The 8060-nt window shown below is 49.8% G+C and overlaps 1 non-coding gene across 1 annotated transcript; it reads left to right on the forward strand.

Moving 5' to 3' along the window:
- The first annotated feature begins 6413 nt into the window (after window positions 1-6413).
- LOC143176555 (5.8S ribosomal RNA) lies at window positions 6414-6568 on the forward strand. The gene has a single exon (XR_013001087.1). It is a non-coding gene; the product is annotated as a 5.8S ribosomal RNA (ribosomal RNA).
- Window positions 6569-8060: the final 1492 nt, after the last annotated feature.

The raw sequence follows: 8060 nt of genomic DNA on the forward strand, positions 1-8060 counted from the left end.
TTCTGTACGGGGAGAAATAGAACGATGAGTTGACTTATCGGGTCTTCGTTGGAATTACCGTCGCTGGCATTGTAAACTCCAGATGACCTTGTGATTCCTTCGTCGGGCACTGGTAAAGGGTGGCGATGATTCGTTCTATAATAGAAATACCCGTCGTAGCGATTCGGCCGAGACACCCGCCACGAAACACTCTCTCGTCGTGGAATCCCCGCGTCGGAGAGTAAAACGCGCGAAGGCTTACTATGAGAGAAGAAATAGTATATGCCGGTGGTTCGCGTGTGTAGGCTCTATACGAAATTGCGATTCAAGAGAGTAGGAAAAGACGCGATGAACCACGATTTCCGTGCGTCTTACGTCTCTCGACGATGGGACGATCCACGCGAAGAGTTGTTACGTGCTCGCGCGAGGTGCGATAGCGTCGATTCGCTTTTCTGTACGGGGAGAAATAGAACGATGAGCTGACTTATCGGGTCTTCGTTGGAATTACCGTCGCTGGCATTGTAAACTCCAGATGACCTTGTGATTCCTTCGTCGGGCACTGGTAAAGGGTGGCGATGATTCGTTCTATAATAGAAATACCCGTCGTAGCGTTTCGGCCTAGTCACCCGCCACGAAACACTCTCTCGTCGTGGAATCCCCGCGTCGGAGAGTAAAACGCCGAAGGCTTACTTATGAAACTTACGTCTCTCGACGATGGGACGATCCACGCGAAGAGTTGTTACGTGCACGCGTATGGTGCGATTGCGTCGATTCGCTTTTCTGTACGGGGAGCAATAGAACGTTGAGTTGACTTATCGGGTCTTCGTTGGAATTACCGTCGCTGGCATTGTAAACTCCAGATGACCTTGTGATTCCTTCGTCGGGCACTGGTAAAGGGTGGCGATGATGCGTTCTATAATAGAAATACCCGTCGTAGCGTTTCTTCCGAGTCAACCCGCTCACGAAACACTCTCTCGTCGTGGAATCCCCGCGTCGGAGAGTAAAACGCGAATTCATAGTATGGAAACTTACGTCTCTCGACGATGGGACGATCCACGCGAAGAGTTGTTACGTGCACGCGTATGGTGCGATTGCGTCGATTCGCTTTTCTGTACGGGGAGTAATAGAACGTTGAGTTGACTTATCGGGTCTTCGTTGGAATTACCGTCGCTGGCATTGTAAACTCCAGATGACCTTGTGATTCCTTCGTCGGGCACTGGTAAAGGGTGGCGATGATGCGTTCTATAATAGAAATACCCGTCGTAGCGTTTCTTCCGAGTCAACCCGCTCACGAAACTCTCTCTCGTCGTGGAATCCCCGCGTCGGAGAGTAAAACGCGAATTCATACTATGAAAACTTACGTCTCTCGACGATGGGACGATCCACGCGAAGAGTTGTTTACGTGCACGCGTATGGTGCGATTGCGTCGATTCGCTTTTCTGTACGGGGAGAAATAGAACGTTGAGTTGACTTATCGGGTCTTCGTTGGAATTACCGTCGCTGGCATTGTAAACTCCAGATGACCTTGTGATTCCTTCGTCGGGCACTGGTAAAGGGTGGCGATGATGCGTTCTATAATAGAAATACCCGTCGTAGCGTTTCTTCGGAGTCAACCCGCTCACGAAACTCTCTCTCGTCGTGGAATCCCCGCGTCGGAGAGTAAAACGCGAATTCATACTATGAAAACTTACGTCTCTCGACGATGGGACGATCCACGCGAAGAGTTGTTTACGTGTACGCGTATGGTGCGATTGCGTCGATTCGCTTTTCTGTACGGGGAGAAATAGAACGTTGAGTTGACTTATCGGGTCTTCGTTGGAATTACCGTCGCTGGCATTGTAAACTCCAGATGACCTTGTGATTCCTTCGTCGGGCACTGGTAAAGGGTGGCGATGATGCGTTCTATAATAGAAATACCCGTCGTAGCGTTTCTTCCGAGTCAACCCGCTCACGAAACTCTCTCTCTCGTCGTGGAATCCCCGCGTCGGAGAGTAAAACGCCGAAGGCTTACTATGAAACTTACGTCTCTCGACGATGGGACGATCCACGCGAAGAGTTGTTACGTGCACGCGTATGGTGCGATTGCGTCGATTCGCTTTTCTGTACGGGGAGTAATAGAACGTTGAGTTGACTTATCGGGTCTTCGTTGGAATTACCGTCGCTGGCATTGTAAACTCCAGATGACCTTGTGATTCCTTCGTCGGGCACTGGTAAAGGGTGGCGATGATGCGTTCTATAATAGAAATACCCGTCGTAGCGTTTCTTCCGAGTCAACCCGCTCACGAAACTCTCTCTCGTCGTGGAATCCCCGCGTCGGAGAGTAAAACGCGAATTCATACTATGAAAACTTACGTCTCTCGACGATGGGACGATCCACGCGAAGAGTTGTTTACGTGCACGCGTATGGTGCGATTGCGTCGATTCGCTTTTCTGTACGGGGAGAAATAGAACGTTGAGTTGACTTATCGGGTCTTCGTTGGAATTACCGTCGCTGGCATTGTAAACTCCAGATGACCTTGTGATTCCTTCGTCGGGCACTGGTAAAGGGTGGCGATGATGCGTTCTATAATAGAAATACCCGTCGTAGCGTTTCTTCCGAGTCAACCCGCTCACGAAACTCTCTCTCGTCGTGGAATCCCCGCGTCGGAGAGTAAAACGCGAATTCATACTATGAAAACTTACGTCTCTCGACGATGGGACGATCCACGCGAAGAGTTGTTTACGTGCACGCGTATGGTGCGATTGCGTCGATTCGCTTTTCTGTACGGGGAGAAATAGAACGTTGAGTTGACTTATCGGGTCTTCGTTGGAATTACCGTCGCTGGCATTGTAAACTCCAGATGACCTTGTGATTCCTTCGTCGGGCACTGGTAAAGGGTGGCGATGATGCGTTCTATAATAGAAATACCCGTCGTAGCGTTTCTTCCGAGTCAACCCGCTCACGAAACTCTCTCTCGTCGTGGAATCCCCGCGTCGGAGGGTAAAACGCGATATATAATAGTATATGCCAGTGGTTCGCGCGCGTCGTCTCTGAGATACGCGGTCGACAGAGTTCCGAAAACACGTGATGTGCCACGATTTCCGTGCGTCTTACATCTTTCGACGATGGGACGATCCACGCGAAGAGAACGTTCGTGCTTGCGTGAGGTGCAACAGCGTCGATTCGCTTTTCTGTACGGGGAGAAATAGAACGTTGAGTTGACTTATCGGGTCTTCGTTGGAATTACCGTCGCTGGCATTGTAAACTCCAGATGACCTTGTGATTCCTTCGTCGGGCACTGGTAAAGGGTGGCGATGATTCGTTCTATAATAGTAATACCCGTCGTAGCGTTTCGACCGATGTCACCCGCCACGAATGTCTCTCTCGACGTGGAAACCCCGCGCCGAAGAGTAAACGCGAAGGCTTACCATACGAAAGAAAACGGTATTATACGCCTGTGGTATGTGCGTCTCGGCTCTGTGATACGCGATCGGCAGAGTTACAAAAAAACGTTGATGGGCCACGATTTCCGTGCGTCTTACATCTTTCGACGATGGGACGATCCACGCGAAGAGTAGTTACGTGCTCGCGCGAGGTGCGATAGCGTCGATTCGCTTTTCTGTACGGGGAGAAATAGAACGATGAGTTGACTTATCGGGTCTTCGTTGGAATTACCGTCGCTGGCATTGTAAACTCCAGATGACCTTGTGATTCCTTCGTCGGGCACTGGTAAAGGGTGGCGATGATTCGTTCTATAATAGAAATACCCGTCGTAGCGATTCGGCCGAGACACCCGCCACGAAACTCTCTCTCGTCGTGGAATCCCCATGTCGGAGAGTAAAACGCGAAGGCTAACTATATAAGAAACATATAGTATTATTTATGCCTGTGGTTCTCCGTTTGTCCTACTCTCAGATACGCGACTCGGAGAGTTACGAATAATCGTGATGGACCACGATTTCTGTACGTCTTACATCTTTCGACGATGGGACGATCCACGCGAAGAGATCATTCCTGCTTGCGTGAGGTGCGATAGCGCCGATTCGCTTTTCTGTACGGGGAGAAATAGAACGATGAGTTGACTTATCGGGTCTTCGTTGGAATTACCGTCGCTGGCATTGTAAACTCCAGATGACCTTGTGATTCCTTCGTCGGGCACTGGTAAAGGGTGGCGATGATTCGTTCTATAATAGAAATACCCGTCGTAGCGATTCGGCCGTGTCACCCGCCACGAAAATCTCTCTCGTCGTGGAATCCCCGCGTCGTAGAGTAAACGCGAAGGCTTGCTATAGAAGACTATAGTTTATACGCCTGTGGTTCACCGGTTGCCTGCTCTCCGGGGTACGCGATCGCGCAGGAGTTACGGAAGAACTTGATGGGCCACGATCTCCAAGCGGCTATATCTTTCGACGATGGGACGATTCACGCGAAGAGAACGTTCGTGCATGCGTGAGGTGCGATAGCGTTGATTCGCTTGTCTGTACGGGGAGAAATAGAACGATGAGTTGACTTATCGGGTCTTCGTTGGAATTACCGTCGCTGGCATTGTAAACTCCAGATGACCTTGTGATTCCTTCGTCGGGCACTGGTAAAGGGTGGCGATGATTCGTTCTATAATAGAAATACCCGTCGTAGCGTTTCGACCGATGTCACCCGCCACGAAATTCTCTCTCGTCGTGGAATCCCCGCGTCGGAGAGTAACCGCCGAAGGCTTGCTATAGAAGACTATAGTTTATACGCCTGTGGTTCACCGGTTGCCGGCTCTCCGGGGCACGCGATCGCGCGAAGGTTACGGAGGGACGTGAAGCGCCCGAGCAATGAAACGTCCGCAGGAGGAAACGAGCAACCGCCGAACATTGTTTCGCGACGTTTCCATAATGTATTGTCGTTTCGCTCGCATCCCGCTTCTTTCCCCTAGTTTCCTCGACGCGTAGTTTCGCAGCCTTAGTGGACGAATCATTCTCGATTCGAGGAAAGATATGCAGTGGGGCGTGCAATGAGCCCGCCAGAGACCACGATCTCCAATGCGTCTTTACATCTTTCGACGATGGGATGATCCACGCGAAGAGAACGTTCGTGCTTGCGCGAGGTGCGTTAGCGTCGATTCGCTTTTCTGTACGGGGAGAAATAGAACGATGAGTTGACTTATCGGGTCTTCGTTGGAATTACCGTCGCTGGCATTGTAAACTCCAGATGACCTTGTGATTCCTTCGTCGGGCACTGGTAAAGGGTGGCGATGATTCGTTCTATAATAGAAATACCCGTCGTAGCGATTCGGCCGAGTCACCCGCCACGAAACTGTCTCTCTTTCGTCGTGGAAACCCCGCGTCGGAGAGTAAAACGCGCGAAGGCTGTGACTGTAACATATATATATACAGTATACAATGCCTGTGGTTTTTGCGCGTGTCGGCTCTTCGGTATACGCGATCGGCCAGAGTTACGGAGGGACGGTGAAGCGCACGAGAAATTGAAACGGCCGCACGATTGGAACCGAGCAACCGTCGAACATTGTTTCGCGACGTTTCCATAATGCGTTTTCGTTTCGCTCGCATACCGCTTCTTTTCCCCTAGTCTCTGAGACGCGTTTTCGAGCCGTTCTTCTACTATCGATTCTCGTAGAGAGAAGGGACCGGGTAGTCTGGAAGTGGAACCCGCATCTTGCGTGTACCGTACACGGAATTGAGAGGACCGGCCGTGAAGCTCGTTTTAAAGCCGTGCGTCTGACACCCAACTCTTGCGCGCCAATTTCGCGGCAAGAGATAATATGGGACGAATGACCGGCAAAGAGCCAGCTGTGAAGTCTGTTTTTTAATCGAATCCGTGGACGTGTGTATGCCGTAGCGTCGCTCGTCGTGTTCGTTCATGGTCGTTCCGAGAGAAAGAACGAAAGCGGTAACGAAGGGACCGGCCGTGAAGCTCGTTTTAAAGCCGCGCGTCTGACACCCAACTCTTGCGCGCCAATTTCGCGGCAAGAGATAACATGGGACGAATGACCGGCAAAGAGCCAGCTGTGAAGTCTTTTTTCATTATTTGCTTTCAATCGATCGATCGGTACGATTCGTGCAACGTTTCGCGCGATGCGACGCGAAAACATGCGCGCAACAATAGATGCGTCTGATCGGAAGAACGCGAGGGTCGACTGCACGCGATGGATTCAGTATCGGGTAGGATACAAAATATATCCCCGTCGTTTCCACGCGTGCGAGTCTTCTGCGTCTTTCGCGGGTTTTTGAATGCACTATACGCCCGGAACGTCGAGAAATATATACATATTACTTGAACGTTTTTCGTCTCGAAAGGCTTCGGTGTCGTCTCCAAGGCGACGCCTGAATCTCCTTCGCGCGCTGGTCGGAGATTCAGGTATCAACTTTTATCTTCTCTTTGAAAGAAGAGAGATATTAGGTCGAACAAATGAGAATAAAATTATATATGTGAAATATAAAATTTATACGATTACCCTGAACGGTGGATCACTTGGCTCGTGGGTCGATGAAGAACGCAGCTAATTGCGCGTCAACGTGTGAACTGCAGGACACATGAACATCGACATTTCGAACGCACATTGCGGTCCACGGATACAATTCCTGGACCACGCCTGGCTGAGGGTCGTTTACGTACCATACACTGCTTGCGTAGCTCTGTCAAATCCCCGCCGTCGTTCACCTCTTCGGATCGAACGTTTTTTTACCGAAGGGCGCAAAGAACGTTTCTGAGTCGGGTTAAGAGAAGGATGCTACGTACGAGCGAACGATGGGTGTCTCGTCGGCGTTTGTCGCGGACACGCGAAAATTCTGTGAATTTCACGGACAAGTGTACGTTCTAGTTGTTGCAAAACGATCGGAATCGTTTGTATGGACTCGCGTGAGTGTTCGCGGCGTCGTGCGTCGTTCAATTACGACCGCCCGCGGATACCGCTCCACTGCGATATGGATCTGAGCGACAACTTTTTCGGCTGTTCGTGAGATGAACGGTTTCGTGTGTTTAGAAAAATTTTTTTTCCCGCGCTCCCGACGTCACCTGAAATGATGCGTCAGAGGTGAAAGAAAATATTAAGAAGTCGAGAGAGAGAGAGACTACACACGTTTTATTCATATTTTGTATACCGTGCGTGAGACGGATGTGCACGACACGTCGTATGTCGGTATATTACCGACTGGCCCCAGGGAGATTGTTTTCTTCCTCTCTTACGAATGAGATGTACGTTTCGGAGGATCGTCGTTACCGAAACACACGGCAAAACGAGACTTCTCGCAGCAGAACCTTTATACACAATACACATCGACTCTTTTTACCCCGAGAGAGAGAGAAAAGGTGTATTTTCTTTTTTTTATTTTTCGAATTCGACGCACGAACGCTTTGACGACTGGAGAAAAACACGGTGTGTGTTAAAATCGTGCGGGACGAGCATGCGTATTCGTAACGGGTCGAATAGTTCTTATTCCCCGTCGTCGCGTGTCCTCGCTGGACCACCACCGTGCGCTTCCGCCACGTTCAGTTGAATTTCGAAATATATATATATAAAAAGAATCACCATATACTCTCTTTCGGGAGGTGTATTTTTATCGGTTTCTGCTATAGAGAAGAGACGGAGATCGTGTTGTGAGGTGTAACGTTTCTGTATCCCCGTTTCGGAGGATCGTCGTTATCGGCGGAACACACGTCAAAACGAGACTTCTCGCAGAACCTTTATACACAATACACATCGACTCTTTTACCCCGAGAGAGAGAAAAGGTGTTTTTCTTTTTTTTTTATTTTCGAATTCGACGCACGAACGCTTTGACGACTGGAGAAAAACACGGTGTGTGTTAAAATCGTGCGGGACGAGCATGCGTATTCGTAACGGGTCGAATAGTTCTTATTCCCCGTCGTCGCGTGTCCTCGCTGGACCACCACCGTGCGCTTCCGCCACGTTCAGTTGTATTTCGAAATATATATATATATAAAAAGAATCACCATATACTCTCTTTCGGGAGGTGTATTTTTATCGGTTTCTGCTATAGAGAAGAGACGGACGATCGTGTGTGACACCACGTGGTAACGTTTCCGTATCCCCGTAAAATACGTTTATCTTTTCTCGTAGAAAAGAGAGAGGAAGAGGCA

This window comes from Nomia melanderi, unplaced genomic scaffold (assembly GCF_051020985.1).
Source record: "Nomia melanderi isolate GNS246 unplaced genomic scaffold, iyNomMela1 scaffold0628, whole genome shotgun sequence".
In the NCBI taxonomy this organism is placed as follows: domain Eukaryota; kingdom Metazoa; phylum Arthropoda; class Insecta; order Hymenoptera; family Halictidae; genus Nomia; species Nomia melanderi.